General features: G+C 37.2%; 1 protein-coding gene across 6 annotated transcripts in view; it reads right to left on the bottom strand.

The window, feature by feature from the left end:
- The window catches only part of ATCSA-1 (Transducin/WD40 repeat-like superfamily protein), a 133,838-nt gene extending 117,987 nt beyond the window's left edge, over positions 1 to 15,851 (bottom strand). For 2 of the 6 annotated variants that reach the window (XM_089803862.1, XM_089803858.1), the window contains exon 1: positions 15,682 to 15,851. The gene's annotated coding sequence lies outside the window, so the exon portion shown is untranslated. The remainder of the gene's footprint in view (positions 1 to 15,681) is intronic. The other 4 variants (XM_089803859.1, XM_089803860.1, XM_089803863.1 and 1 more) reach the window with 3 other exon arrangements.
- Positions 15,852 to 16,092: the final 241 nt, after the last annotated feature.

Below are 16,092 nucleotides of genomic sequence, written 5' to 3'. Positions count from 1 at the left end.
AATTTAATAAAAATAATACCTAAATTATAACTATAAAAGAAAAAAATATTTTATAACTAATATTTAGTTTAAGTTTAATAAATGGTCAAAAGGTGTGAATGAGAAGTTGTAACTCCCTCAAACATAAGATATAACAAGGAGAATAGAACTACATTTAAAAGGGGGAGAAGAAGTAAGAGAAAATGAAAGGTGTGAAGCAATAAATAATTAATAGAGAAGAAAATAAGGAAGTGACTCCTTCAAAAGTCAAAAGTTAAGAAGGGTTGTGACTCTCTCAAAAGCTTGTAATTATAAAAAGTTGTGACTCTTCCAAAGGACAACAATAATGAAGGGTGGTGACTTTCAAAAGGTTGTGACTCTCTCAAAGGAAGGAATGGTGAACAGTGGTGAAAATTTTGAAGGGTGCTAATTGTGAAAGGTCACGACTCTTGCCAAACAGCAAACATGTTAAAGAGGTGCAACTTCTTACTCATATGGAAGATATGAAGGAGATTAGGTTTCATTTGAAGAGGATCCAAGAGATCAATTTGGGGGACTAACATATTTTTCTCAAAAGGTAGTAACAAAAGTGGTCTCAATTCTCATAAAAGGTGGTGACCTTTCACCAATAAAGTATAAAGTAGAAATCATTCCAAGCATTCAAGAGACCTATCTATCATCACTCATTAATACATCAAATCAACACTAAAGCATCATTCTTCATGTTATGTCCCTAAATATTAGTAAATAATGATAATAAATTAATAGTAGTTATTTATATCCAATATTAAATAATTAATAAAATAATGAGTCTATTAACAATGAATTTGACACTATTCTTACTTATAAGTTACAGGAGGAAGTTACACTGCAGGAAAATTGGAGCATTTTATAAGCAGCACATTGAGAAGGTAAGGGCAGGGAAAGATTTTATGAATTTTACATAGCTTCTCAGGAATGAGTTGGGAACCATTTCACCAGAAAAGATTCTGGTCTGGTTGGTTGAATATTTAGTATTGAGCATCATAGGAGGTGTTAGATTGAAGTCTACGCCAGATTTGTAGCACTTGTTTCATATTGTACGAAGGAAAGTGGTTTTGCCAGTTTCGAATGGCATCATGATGATGATTGCCGGGAGAGATGAATGAAGGTTTTGAAGATCAATTCTTGTTATTGCAGTCACATTACAAAGAATGGATGAATTGAGAAGTCACGAGAATTGATAGCATTTTAGTTTCCTGCAGAACACACTGGACATTTATCCAAGCCAATATTGAGTACCATGACTTCATTGCTGCAGTTGGAAGCTAAACAAAAGAATTTGTAAGTCTCTCTTGCTGGAAGGCTTATCAGAGGCAGACAAAGATTCCACATCAGTTGTAGCAGGAGGGTCATCTGAAGGAGGTCGCATCTAAAGACACGAGACAGGTGACAAGTGGTGGTTGGGGGGGGAGTGTGTGGGGGTCACATAGCAACACCTAAAGGAGTTTGGGCAGCATGGCTGGTGATGTTAGAAACAATATACAATCTAGAAGTCCAGTTACTATTCTGAATAGATAGCAGCAGTCATCAGTATTAGATTTGGCATTGCTATACTCATTATTATAAGCCCATTTGTCTTGGCAAATTCATAGCAACATTGTACATGGGAATGAATTCAATAAAGGAGATATATGTTGCATACCATCTGTTTGACAAAATGTCCATCTAATAGCATACATGATCAGCATAATAGTTGTATGTCAATTGTTTGTCAAAATGTCAGTTGGTTGTAGGTATGCATTCCATATCTAGTTTCCATGTATATGCATTAAAAATACCAAAAAGAACTGCACTTGCATATTAGTTCATTGCAAGAGGTATTGTAATATCATTTGTGAACATTCTAAATTACTTAGCATCATTCAAACTATATCAAACAATCTGAAACACAAAAAAATCAGAAAAGAGAAAAGCAGCATACAAGTGTTTGACAATATTCCTTGAGTTAAAATCAGTCAGTTTGGGCAAGGGATATTACATTGGTATCAGAGCTTGTTTGCAAATTGTTTGACAAAATGTCAAACAACTGAATTAGTAAAGAATTTGGTATTTGTTGAAGTTATAACCGGTTGGGGTTATTACAGGAGAACCCCAACCTATGTGCTTACATGGCCCCCTTGATGGATACTCGACAGGATATGGTTGTCGTTGAAGTTTTGCAACTAGGTAAAGAGGCTACGACCAAGGTGATAAAGGAATAGGGTCAGCCGAAATCTAAGATTACCCACCTCCTTTACTGCACGACAATCCACCCCTTCTTGCAGTCATACACAAAACAGAAGGCCTACAAACACATGAGAAGTAAAAGAATCCCTGTAGCCACGAGGAGCTACCATGACCCAAATATAAATTGCTCCAAATTCGGCCTGGGTGCATATGACTAATTCAACATTCGTTGCAAATGTGTGGAAAATTGTACAGGGTCCTTTTGACCGACTTTAGAGTGGATTACTCTGGAAAAATATGAATTTGAATTGAATATGTCCCGACTTTGATTATACAACGAAACAACTTTCAAATTTGGTAGGGACTTACCGAATATGGTAACTTAGTATAATTTGTATTTCTGCGCAACCTAGCAATCTCTTGAAACTAAATACCAAACTTTGACAAAACAGTTTGTCTGAATTTCTCTAAGCAAAGTTCATAGTTTTTTAGGATTGAAACCAGTAGGGCATATTACACCTTCCTCTATGAATTCCCCATTTATTCAATCATCAATCACTAATAGATCAAATAATCAAACCCAAGGAAATCATTCAATCTTCCACCAAACATCAAATTGAAATCAAGCAAACAGACCAGAAGTCAATTCTTCTATCAATTCAATCAGTCTATATTAATCATTCAAAGTTTCAAACAATAACAAAATCAGTGCATCTAAAAAGTAGAAATCAACATTCAATCAAACAAGAGACAAACATAGAATTAATACATTAAACAACGGTTCAAATAACTATAACAAATATTGTGGTATGAAGTATACCGCATTGCTATATGATTTGGCAGATTTATCATTTGTCTTTCATTTGATAGAAATTAGGAATGTATCCAATCAATCAATCCATTGCTCTAATGTATGCATAATTAGTTAATGTACACAAGTGTATTGATTAGTGATGAAGATTCCTTTAAAACTTACAACCAATATGTCGTCCCATTATAGAGGGGAAACGGTACATACAAGGAATGCGAGTAGCATAACAGTCCATTTAAGTACAATAACCCCAAGTGGGCCTGGGAGGCCAATTGGCGGGTGTTATTTCATGCTCCTAGGCTTGATGGACAGGCTCAAGGCACCTTGTATGATCTCCCACAGTCCTTCATAATGTGGATAGATTACTTGGGAAGGCCTTAATAAAATCTTACATGTACATTATGTTATTTATAACTATGACTAAAATTCTATTTTTCACAATTGAAATTATATGTTTACTCATCTTTCATAATGATTGCTAACTTGACTGCAAGCTCTAATTCAAGATATAAAGATGGCAATCTACATTCTCAAAGATAATATATCTTATTTGTGGATTTTAGGGCAAATTAGATTTAATTCCCAATAGGTGACATTACAACTGGTATCAAATTAGTAATTCTACCAGCCAGTGGGATAAACATATTTTAACCTTAATCTAATTAGGTATCCAATCCTTTTCTTAAGTAAGCCAAATATAATGTAGAGTTTTTCAACATTGCATTTCTATATGTATGTGTCGTTAAGTACATCACGTCTAATAGAAGCATGCTTACTCCATATGTATTATATGCATGTACTTCACATGTATGCCTTGCGTCTGCTACACAAATCATGATGTTCAACATGTTTACTTAGAACATTCCTCATGTATGCTTTGTGCCTTTGTGTGTTGCTTCAAACCTTAAACGTCTGACACGTATTTTTATGGGTATTGTTTCATGCCTTTTATGTTTGACATGTATTTGTGTGTATTGCCCCACGCCTTACATGGCTAATGTGTATTTCTGTATACTATTCCATGCCTTCCATGACTAACACATATACTTCATGTCTTACATGCATTTATATTGTCTTACGCCTTGGGTGTATTCATGTGTATGCTTCATGCCTTGCATATATTTAGATATATACTTCATGCCTTATGTGTGTGAATGAGTAAGAAGCGGTTGTTCTTCTTGATGTAGTGTAGATCCCTTTGTGCCTCTCCTACAATCTTCAATGCTCTTCTAGCACACCATGTTCCCTTGCCACCTTGCCACCCCTCCCCACCCTCGACCTCAACTCCCTTGTCTCTAGCACATCCCCCCTCTATGAGATCCCCGACCAATCCCCCTGCCACCCCTACCCGACTCATTGCCACTATTTCACAGTCTCAACATTATGGAGGCAATTAGACGCATGGGTTGTAGCAGGGTCTCTGGTGAGGAAGGGTAACTAGTAGAACTCTTCAAGCTTGGTATTTCAATTTTGGGTTGTGTTCTCACAGTGGTTTGCATTGGCTTTCCCGACTCATGGTGGCTACATATTCTATCTGATCCGTAAGACCAAGTTGATCTCTAACCTCAGCAAATACGAGACCATCATGATTGAACATACTTTTGCCAAACTCTATGCCACTGTGTTGAACATTGTCTTATCCAAGGAGCTTGATCAACGACGTTGCAAGGCTAGGGGGCAAGTCGGCAGGCCAGTTTCTGTACAGACTTTCAAACTATGGACCATATTCTAACTATGCAAACTATCGTTGAGGAGGCTTCGTACCAATCTATGAAAGTCTATTGCTACTTTGTAGATTTTCACAAAGCCTTCGATTAGTTCCTCAAATGGCTCTCTTTCAAAGACTTGGGGACATTAGGATTTCCAAGCTCCCATTGATGACTATCATGAGGTTATATGAGTGTTGTGGGCAAGTTCGAGACTCCACAAGGGTTTTCATGTCCTATTTACAGCACCATTAGGGTGAAGTAGGGTTGACCTCTCTCTCCTACTATTTTCGGTATCTACATTAACGAGCTTGAAAATCTCCTCTACGACTTCTCTCCCTAGTGATGGTTGCTACTTACATTAGGTTTTGATCTCTATTTTAGTTTTCTCCGACAATGCAGTCCTCTTGTCCTCTTCCTTGTAAGAGCTTCAGTGGCTTCTAGAAGGGTTGGCCTCCTTTTGTGACTCGCGGCAATTGTTTGTGAAACAGGGTAAGACCCAAGTCTTGAACTTCTTGAAGGCATCCCATCTCTACTTCTACTTTCAAGGTGAGGAGATTGAGATCGCATCCTCTTATACTTACCTAGGGGTTAAGTTCTCCAGTCACTGCTTTAGCATGACTGCAACCCCAAGTCAACAAGGGCCTTGATTCCCTAGCTATGCTCAAGGGATAGTTCTTCAGACATCACTTCCAGGAAACTAAGACCAAGATGTCCCTCTTGGACCCTTGGTCAAGTTGATTTTTCTCTACAGTTCAATTGTGTGGGCACCTTCTCTTCTAGAGTCTGATTGAGCTTCGGTCAAGAGAGTCTAGACACTCCTTCTATGGCGAATTATAAGATGTCATCGGTCTACTCCCCACGATATCATCTTGGCCGAGTTTGGGGCTCATCCTCTCAAGCTTGGGACCATCTTGGATCTGATGTGATTTCTTCATCAACTTTGGAGCTTTGCGGATTCTACTAAGGACTGCCACAAATATTCCTACTTGGCTTGTTTTTCTTTTGAGAGTGTGGCAGGCTTTAATCCTGTTGGTAAAGCTCGTTATTGGTTCGCCCAAGTCGCTACTCTTCTTGTTTCATTTGAGATTGCGATGGACTATCTCCCTCCCTTTCAATTCTCTCTAGATGCCACCTCTCATATCCTTCCTTCTTAGCAGGAGCTAAATGAGCATGTCAGACTCGACATCTATAGACAGTATATTATCACAACATGGAGCAACCCTCTAAGGGAGCTCTGCCTGAGGATAGCTTTCTATGTTGAGCACTACGTTGATTTTCAAGACGAGATTATTGTGCGCCTTGGTACCTCACCCACCATTGGACTCATGCTCTTTGCATTTCTTTGTGGTCCTTTAGAGTGGGCTCTTATCGGTTACCTATTCAAACTGACCATCAAATTGATGGGAAGGACAAGATTTGCCACCTATACTCTTTGGGTGAGGCAAAGGCAGAGACCCATTAAGTGTTATGTGGCCCTATCTACTATGAAATCAGAGGAAGGTTCCACTACTTGTTTAGAGAGTGCAGAACCCTATCTTCTTTTTTTCGATTAACAATGGTTGGCCCTCTATCTCCAGGAGGCCATGCGGCTTCATGATCACACTCTACAACTTTTTCTTCCACTGACAAAGCCTCCAAACCTACGCATCGCCTCCTTCTCTTCGGGATCCCTACCTAGGGGAAGAAGCAGTTGCTCCACCCATCTTTGGATCACACCAAGACTATGAGGCCTCACAAAGGGCACTTTTGGCAGCACCACCCTCTCTTCAGCAATGCCTTATGAAACTCCAAGACACTAGCCCCCTAACCATATCCTTCGATGTTGGACTACTTCTTGCCTGTGAGGTGTATTTAATCTTCTTTTGTTTTGCTCCTTTGCTTTCTTGTTAGTTCTTTCTACAAACACCATTTGGTACTCCTGTTGTTGGTTGTTGTCTCATCGTACGTTCTCCTGTCCCATAGACCCTTGTTATTCTCTTGTTGGACATTAATAAATTTATCTTATCTTAACATTGTGAAATTATATGTTTATTCTTCTTTCATAATAATAATTAACCTGGTTGCAAGCTATGGGTCAAGGTATAAAGCTAACAATCTACATTCTTATAAATAAACTATTCCCTTAGTTACTGGATTCACCTAGATAGCCTCGGATCTGGATTCGGGTCCGATTCGGATTCGGATCCGGATCCGCGTATGGATCCGTGAGGATCCAGGCAGGATCCATAATCCCACAGGCAAGATTAGGGATCCTCAAGGATCCATGCACAGATCCGCATGAATCCGCAGCAGGGCCCAAATAAAGTTGCAAAAAAGTGGGTCCAACTTCATTTTTTAATGTTTTTTTTTTTCCTAAAAGCCCTAAACCCTAAAAACGACCCTCTAAATCACAATGCAAGTTCATTTACTCTCTCATAGTTGCTAGTTTGAAGTAAAGTGCTTGGATTCGAAGGAGATCGGTTGTGGAGCTCCAAATACCTTGCAAGAAGTGTTTAAGGTATGCATTTTAACCATATTCTTGAGTTCTTTCATAGATTATTGATTTATTTTTAATTTTTCCAAATTTTCAAAGTTTTGTGTAAGTGTCAAGCATGGTTTTCTTTCATTTTTTTTTTCTAGATTGCAAGAATAAAACAATGAGTAGTCAAGGCTTTGTGGGTGGGGGTGGCGCTGCATCACCAAGCTTCAAAATTGATAAGGGGTCTCCTTTATGGAGACACACAACAAGAGTTGCACAATGTCTTGGGGTGGGGCATACATATGGAAATGTAATTATTGCAACGTACAACATAGAAGCTCCTATTCTCGAGTGAAACTACATTTTTTGGGCCCTACGGAGGAAGGAATCAATGTGTCAAGGTACTGATAAGAAGGGATTACCAGCTGCACAAATAGCAGCATTAGCAAAAGAGCAAGAGGATGTTGATAGAGCAGTTGCAAAAACAAAACGTGGTGCTTCCAAAAAAACAAATACACCAACACCATCATCCGATCAAACAAACACAAGAACACATCCTTTTTTGCCTATGCCAACTACAAATGATGAAGATGAAGACCCATCTCCACTCACCCGCAAGAGAGGCCCACTAGATAGGGCATTCGAAAATGAAAAGAGAGGCATTGCTGATCACAAAATTGGACGTTGTTTAATTGCAAATGGTGTTTCATTTAATTTTGTGAGATCACCTTATTTTAGGGAGATGGTGGAAGCAATAAATGATGCATCCCATGGTTACAAACTACCTGGTTGTGAGAAGTTGCGCACTACCATATTACATGATGAGAGGAAACATGTAGAGGCTCAACTTCAACCAATAAGAAATTTTTGGGTTCAATCAGGTGTATCTATTATTTCGGATGGGTGGAAAGATTGTAGAAACCGTCCATTGATCAATGTTATTGTTGTATGCTCTAAGGGGGCAATGTTCTTGAAGGCAGTTGATTGTGAAAGGCAAGTGAAAGATGTAGAATTTATTTCACGCATTCTTGTTGAGGCCATAGAGTCAGTGGTTCCTGATAATGTTGTCCAAGTGGTCACGGACAATGCAAAAGTTTGGAGGGCTGCAGGGATAATTGTAGAGTCTAGATATGATCATATCTTTTGGATACCATGCACCATCCACTCTCTCAATTTAGTGATGAAAGCAATTGGCACCGAAATAGATTGGGTGAAAAGGATATATGAGAAAGCTGAAGAGATTCAAATGTCTGTGACAAATCACCACATGTCACAAGCAATTTTTAGGAGTTTCTCGGACTCGGAGTTATTGAAGGTAAATTTGTATATTTAGTATATAATTGAATATTATTGGATTCCATAATTATTAATTTTTGTTGTTGTTTACATTAACATGTTTTAATTTTTAAATGTATTACTAACTTGAATTTAACATGTTCTTAGGTTGCTGAAACCCGCTTTGCCTCTCACACAATTGTCTTGAGACGACTTGTGAAGGTAAAAGAAGCATTGAAACATATGGTCATTAGGCCCCAATGGGGCGTTTGGAAGAATTCCAATACAGCAAGGGCCATAAATGTGAGAAAAATGATACTAGATGAGGATTGGTGGGGTCTTGAGAGTTGTGTTGGAAATCACCGATCCAATAATGGCAATGCTTCGCTTCACAGACAGTGATGAGCCATGCCTTGGGGATATTTATGATTCCATAGATAGTATGCTGGAAAAAATTAAAATGGTAACTTTTACGCTCTTTTACAACAATTATTTATTTGAGAGATATCTAGATTCTAATGTTTAAATTGAAATATTCACTAATTATGATTATTATTCATAGTTCATATCCTAGGTCATACAGAGGAGGGAGAATGATCCTGAGGACACCCTTTAGAAGAAGGTGGAAAAAATTGTTCATCATCGATGGAATGAGATGACCACACCTTTGCACCTCTTTGCATATGCTCTATCCCCAAGGTACTGTAGTTCTTATCAAATGCTTGTGCTTATTTTATCCAACGTTTGTGCTATTGATATTTGATAGTGTTCAATCTTCAATTGTCTTTTGTTATCCCCAGGTACTATAGTGCAAAGGCACTTTGCCTTCTAGATAGAGTGCCACCATTTAGAGATGCAGAGGTTGCAGATGGGTATAAGAGGGTACTAGCTAAGATATTCCAAGATCCAAAGATTGGGGCAATTGTGAGGAGTGAATTTGCTGCCTTCAACTCAAGTAAGGATTTCCACCCTATTGCCATAGTAGACCGAAGCAGGACGGGTGCCATCAAATGGTGGTACCTTCATGGGCAAGCCTTCATGTACCTCCAACCTCTTACCATAAAGGTCCTATCCCAAGTAAGTATGTAAAATTAAGCTTAATGTTAACACTCTCAATTCCTTGAATTTATTATTTAATTTATTTATCTTGATTGTTGTATTGATAATTTTGAATTTCTCTTTAGGTGGCCAGCTCTTCTGCAGCTAAGCGGAATTGGAGTACTTACTCCTTTATCCACTCAGTCAAACGCAACCGGTTGGCTCCAAAAAAATCAGAAGACCTTGTGTTCATTCACAACAATTTGCACTTGTTGTCACGGATGGATCCTAAGTACAAGAAGGGGCCCGAAAAGCTTTGGGATGTAGCACCTGAGACTCCTGATTTAGATATGATCATCTGGGATCTTGCTAGATCCACTTTGATTGATGTGGATGATGAGGAGGAGGATTATGAGTTAACAATCCCCTCTACTAGTACTACTGGTGGTTTGGGTTCCTCTACTGATACAGATGCAGCACTTGCAGCTCATCAGTACCCCTCTGATGCAGATTTTCTTGAAAATCCATTTGATGATTAAATCAAAAACTTTAGTCTTGACTCTTGACTCTTTTATGAGTAAATCATGTTACAAACTTTAAGTTTCATGATCTATATTTTGAATGTTACAAACTTTCACTTTCAGTAATTCAATGTGAATGTGTTGATTTTCTTTATAATCATGAAAATAGATTAATTATCAATGTCATTGATTAAGTATACTAGTCTCTAGATTCATAGATGCATACTATGAAATGATTTAGTTTTAGAATTTTTTAGTATATATAATATATATATATGTGTGTGTGTGTGCACGAATCCTCCACGAATCATAATTGGGAGGAAAAAAAATCCTGAATCCACGGATCGGATTCATGTGCCCGAATCAGATTTGTGTCATGAATCAGCAACTAAGACTATTCCTTTTTTATGGATTCTAGGACAAATTAGAGTCAAGTCCCAATAGGGGACACTATAGTTGTGGAGAATATAACAGATAATGCACACATTCATTGCATTTTTTAGCACTTGTATTCAAGTGTGTGGATTCAAAGATGAAAACCTCAAAATCTAGTTGGGATCAAACAATTGAATCCCTTTATTACAAAGGTGGGAGAATTCTATCCCTTTGGCTGAAGAACAATCTCACTCAAAGGTCATACTAGAGCTTCATTTGGTCACAAAGCAACCAGATTGTACGGAATTCTAGTTATCACTATTTGGTGGTGTTGTAATTTACTATTATTGTTGAACATTCGAATATGTTCAAATTCTATCAAGATAAGGAAATGACCAAGACTTACATCTGACATTTGTTTGTTTACTATTAAGAATGCAATTGTGAAAATGTGGTCTAAACAATGATTAAATCTAAATTTGAGAAGAACTGAGTTAAATACTAAATCCCAATGTTATATGTCCCACGTACTCAACATTTGGAAAGGGATTAAAAACATTATAAATCAGGTTTCCGTAATTATTTTGGATCAGGACATTGCAACATATTTGAGATAAGGACACAAAATTCCCAACCACCCACCCCCATGCCCCGTCCTCATTTTAATAACTCTCTAGGGATGGGATGTCCCTCCAATATGAGTAAATTTCCTAGGACATCCACTTATGGAGATTGTTGAATGAGAACAGCCTGCCATCCCCAAAAATCCCTTTAAATCCTTATGGATGTCAAGATTTCAAGGGTGGCCACAAGGCTTCCCAACCTAAACATATGATAGTTAATAACCAAAAACCCTGATCCCAAATGCATTTAATGTTTTCATTATTTGCACTTAGTATTTTTGCAGCCAAGAGGAAGAAGGGAAACTGAAAATAGAGAATGACAATGGAAGATTAATTTCTTATCTTTTTGCTTAATTTAAGCTATTTGCAATTTTTTTATTTTGAATATTACTTTATTGCTACCCCTGCCATCCCCAAAATCCCATCCCACAGTCCTTTAAATTTGGAGGAACATCAATAAAAATGTCTTGTGTACTCCAAACTACATTTCAAGGAGAAGCCGAAAAAGGAGGAAAGAAAAAGATTGCCCTCTGGTCAGAAAAATTGATGCTTAAATTTTATTTTTGGAATTCATGTCATACTGTTTATTTCTCAATTTGGTTTATTGAAATTAAGTGGGACCCGGCATCACAGAAGCAACTTTTCTGGGTCAAAAGCCCTTTGATCTTAGGTAGCTTTAGCAAAAACTTAACAACAAAAGCCCTTGCATTGCACAGATTATCAATTTACTTTATAATGGGAAACAAAACATGTGATAAAAAGTCAAAATGAAAGTAGCATCTAATGATCACAACCCATTTCCTACATTTAATTAAAGGCATGAATTGGCAACATAACTCTACATAATGGCAAAAGATGGATCATATTGCAAGCTACTATAAAAAATGAACAATGAAAGGATATAAGAGAACTAGCAATTACGCAACATGGACCTACGTTTCAGTTTAAGATGTTAGATGCCACCAATTTTACATTAAATTATCATCTTCAATTTCTGGGATGCTTTTAGATTTTATGCAGCACCACTCTCCAAGATTGGCTTAGGACAAGGCATCAAACCATCGTCTTTGTTCCAATTGCTGGTAGATTTTTCTATATCTACTACCTCTCTCTGCATTCTTCTTTAGGAGTGGTCTATAGTGCATGAAAACTGATGTTTTCTACAATGTGTACTCTTTTGTGGATTATAAAGGCTCTGCTAATACTGATGATACATTTGCAGAGTCAAAAACTCACCTCATGTTTCCTTAATCTGGTTTAATAACCTATCCAAATTCCCCTTTGTAAGGTTTGCCAGATGAGCACGGAATGAAACCTCCACTATTAAATTAGCCCTTGTATAATGCTTGACTGCTTCAAAACCTTTTTAAGATTGTTAACCAGAAGAAAAGTAGATTTACACTGCTACTCCTTAAAATTTGTCCACTGTATTACCAGTTCACTCATGTTTCAGTCCTAGTTCATACCCAGTCCAAGTAATAGCCCAAGAATCCTATAGGTTTAGCGAAGTTCCTGCCAAACAGATGCAGTTTCATCCAAGCATAACCTGCAGCATACCAGGGCAAACCCAAATGCATTTGGGAGTACCCATTGCAAGCACAGGGAGAACCGGATGCCCAAAATGATTTACTTTTTGCTTTTTCAACTTCATTAGTTAGCAATTCAAACTTAAAAATCAACCCCAACTCTACAACTGTTGATGATCTTTATGAAGACCCAAATGATGCTAATTGCCGATTTTATTATTTTAGTACTGACGAAGAGTAGTAAGTCACAAGGTTCGAATTTGAATTTGAGTTCGTTGATCATAAAATTCGAATGAAATCCGGCAAGGCTAAAAGTTCGGAAAAAAAATTTGACATTAAATTTTAGTTATATATATTTATATATTTTAAATATTACTAATATATCCACAAAATTGTTAAAATAGTTTAACATTGTTAAATAGTTTAACTAAAAACTCAATATCAGTTTAAAATAAAATAATATTATATTAAATTACAGTATTATATTAAAATTCATAAAATTCGGATGACATTCGGAAAGAGTTAAAATTTGCTGACATTCAAATCAAAAGGATGAAATTCGGTGAATCCTGTGACTTAGAATACTACCATAACATTCAAGTTTGACAGATTAGACATCAAGTTGTTATTTTAAAATTTTATGGTGGTTTGATAATTAAATTATTATATGCATGTAACATTGTCATGTAGTATATTCAACTAAGTCCACTTTTAGGCTGTAATTTTAGGGGCCGCCATAGAACCATTATAGGGCTGAATATGCATACATTTATGACGTTGATATGTTTTATGTACAGATATACCCAAAACAGGCCCAAGCCTTAAATAATTTGCTGCACTAACAAACCTGAACCACCTGTACCAAAATCCAGATCAGTGACTTAGGAATTTGACAATCTTATTAAAGATGTCCCACATATGGTACAATGAACATCAAAAGTTTACAAGGGGAAAAACAGAATTCACAAAAAATGCAATAAAAATGACCATTGCAATGCTGGCCTGCTGGCCAGGCATAAGCATTGCCCATCAAAAACTAGGGACTGAACCATGCTGGCTATGTCATAGCGAGTAGGCAATTCAGGCCAGCTGGTGTGACCATTGATAGAACCATGCAGGCTACATCATGACCCGCAGACAAGAAAGCAAGCAACTATTAGCAGTCATGTTTTGGACAAGCCATGTTGTTACCACATCACACTAATAGTCTAATACATATGTGGGAATTTGTAAAGCAGAAAAGGTTACCAAAAACTTAAAAAAGCAAAGACCAGAGAATACTTGACAACGAAACATCATAACTTATACAGTTGTACTAATGAAAATTGCATATCCATGCTTTTTTTCCTTGTGTGTTGAACCTGCTTCAATTAGAGGGACATTTAAGTAATTGCAGTGACAAGTGTACGAATAATGTTTTCAGCTCCGAGGGGACATGCAACTCAAACCTTGTACGTTCCTATCTGCACTTGTTCCCAGGGACCAATCCTGATCCTCAATATTACCCATTTCCTCCCCTGGATCAGATACGCAGTCACGAAGTTGTCTCAATCACTTTCACACCCAGGGAAACAATCCCTTTGTTTTTCAAATACAAATTCTGATACGCTGACTTTACCAATCTTTTTGATTGCCATGTGCCAACTCCAGGAACAAAAGCAATTAATTTGATCCATGGTGTTTTATTGAAGGACTAACTCTGTTTCATTGAAGGCATACCTGATCCAAACATCTCTTTTTGACATCCTAGAGTTATCATTTACTACTTGCAACCATTATTAGAAGCATACTATGAGAATATCTGCAATCCACAAGGTGCATGTTTGAAACAATATCTTTGCGAGGCTTAACAGAGAAGAGTTATTATCCTGCCATATACAAACCAGAAAGCATAAGAACCACTTTTTAAGCAGGAAGTTTCAAAAAGGTCAAGATGAACTAAAGCGACGGTTTAAAAATTAGCAAGGATCAGATCCACTGGCAGTCAGGCACAGATCAAACTTGTGAGCAATATCAGATCTACAATTGCAGAATGGAATCCAAAGTCTTAGAAATTCAGAAAACTGCCATCAGATTCACTGGCTAAAAGCTTTTGTCTAGGCATCACTAGTATTTCTGCATTATTGGTGAGTCATCATCCGACATCTGTGACACTTATCCTAGTTCTAACTTTCATTGTTTTATCCAATTTGTAAAGCATTTGTTTATTTATTTATGGTTCTCAGCTTTTAACCCTAGGTGGATTCTGAAAAGGATTGTTTATTTTCCTTGTGAAAACAAACTATTACCACATATTAAAAGCATGTTCGTGCATTCGAGCCACCGTGGTTGGACTGGCAATCCTAATCAGAAAGGGTTCAATTATTACAGCTTACCAATAATAAGCTAACAGGCCAATTTTTGCCATACAAATAAAATGAAGCGAAAATAAAATAGAATTTGATGCCACTAGCCTCGGTAGCAATCATATAGACATTAGGGAGCTGATCGCCGTTGCACCAGCTAAGCATCTCTGGACAAATTGTTCTCTCAATCAAATTATTTCATGTCTTCTACGGAAACCCTTCTGTCTAAATTACACCTAACTATCGTGGATTTTATCGCATACACTTCTTTCCCAGTGTCGTTCTGTTATCCCGTAAGCATTCTGCACTCTTGGCTACAATTAAATATTTCTTTCATTTCATTTATATGTCTGTTAGATGATATGCATTCGACCAAAGAACGATAAAACTTAACAGCTTAGACCCAGTTGGGAAAAAATGGGACTCTCCAATGAAGGCACCGTAAACCTAAAGTCGTTCGGAATTTAAAGACTGCTAGGGTTTAAGTTGAAGAAGAGTACAAAGAATTTTAGTTTCAAAATCATAGTAATTTTAATAGAGAAAACAATCCCGGCAGCTTTTCTAAAATTAGAAGTGATCAGTCCATCCGGGAGCATTTAAATTCAAGTAAGAAAATGGGATTTTTGTTTAGCACTATCTGAGGGGTTTATAAAGGCCGCATCCAGTTACATATTCACAGGAATGTCGAATCGATCAGATGATGTAAATTTCACAGGTTAAATCAAACAGCCGCACAAACATAAAGTTGAATCACGTCAAACAACCAATTAAACAGATTAAAGCGTTAAACTCAAGAATATTTGCGCTACGTACATCGATCAAATCGTATTGGAAGAAACTTTAGAATGCCCCGATTAATGCGCAACGGATTAGTTATGAGTACGAGCGTTTTGGATCCGAAAATTATAAACCCCAGCTTTTTCAGAGAAAGGAAAGTACGCTATAGTTTTAAGATTTTTTTATCCGTATTCCATCTCTTTCACACCACAAGCTACTCTGTCTTTGTCTTTAATACGCATGTCGTCTTCTTTCGGCCACGTCACTGTTTTCCAACATTGGCTGATTAAAATTCAGTCATGCATTTTGGTGTTTCATTGGGAGTATTACCCGGTTGGATAAGGGATGTATATTGTAGCTCAGGTCGGATCAGCTTATAATTATGTGTGTTGAATTCTTCCGTAAATTTAAAATCTTATAATCTGTGGAAGATTTTTTTTTTTTTTA

Source organism: Cupressus sempervirens, chromosome 10 (genome assembly GCF_028749045.1).
Source record: "Cupressus sempervirens isolate cs-2001-9-10 chromosome 10, ASM2874904v1, whole genome shotgun sequence".
Taxonomy (NCBI): Eukaryota; Viridiplantae; Streptophyta; class Pinopsida; order Cupressales; family Cupressaceae; genus Cupressus; species Cupressus sempervirens.
This window is presented reverse-complemented; position numbering and strand designations above follow the sequence as displayed.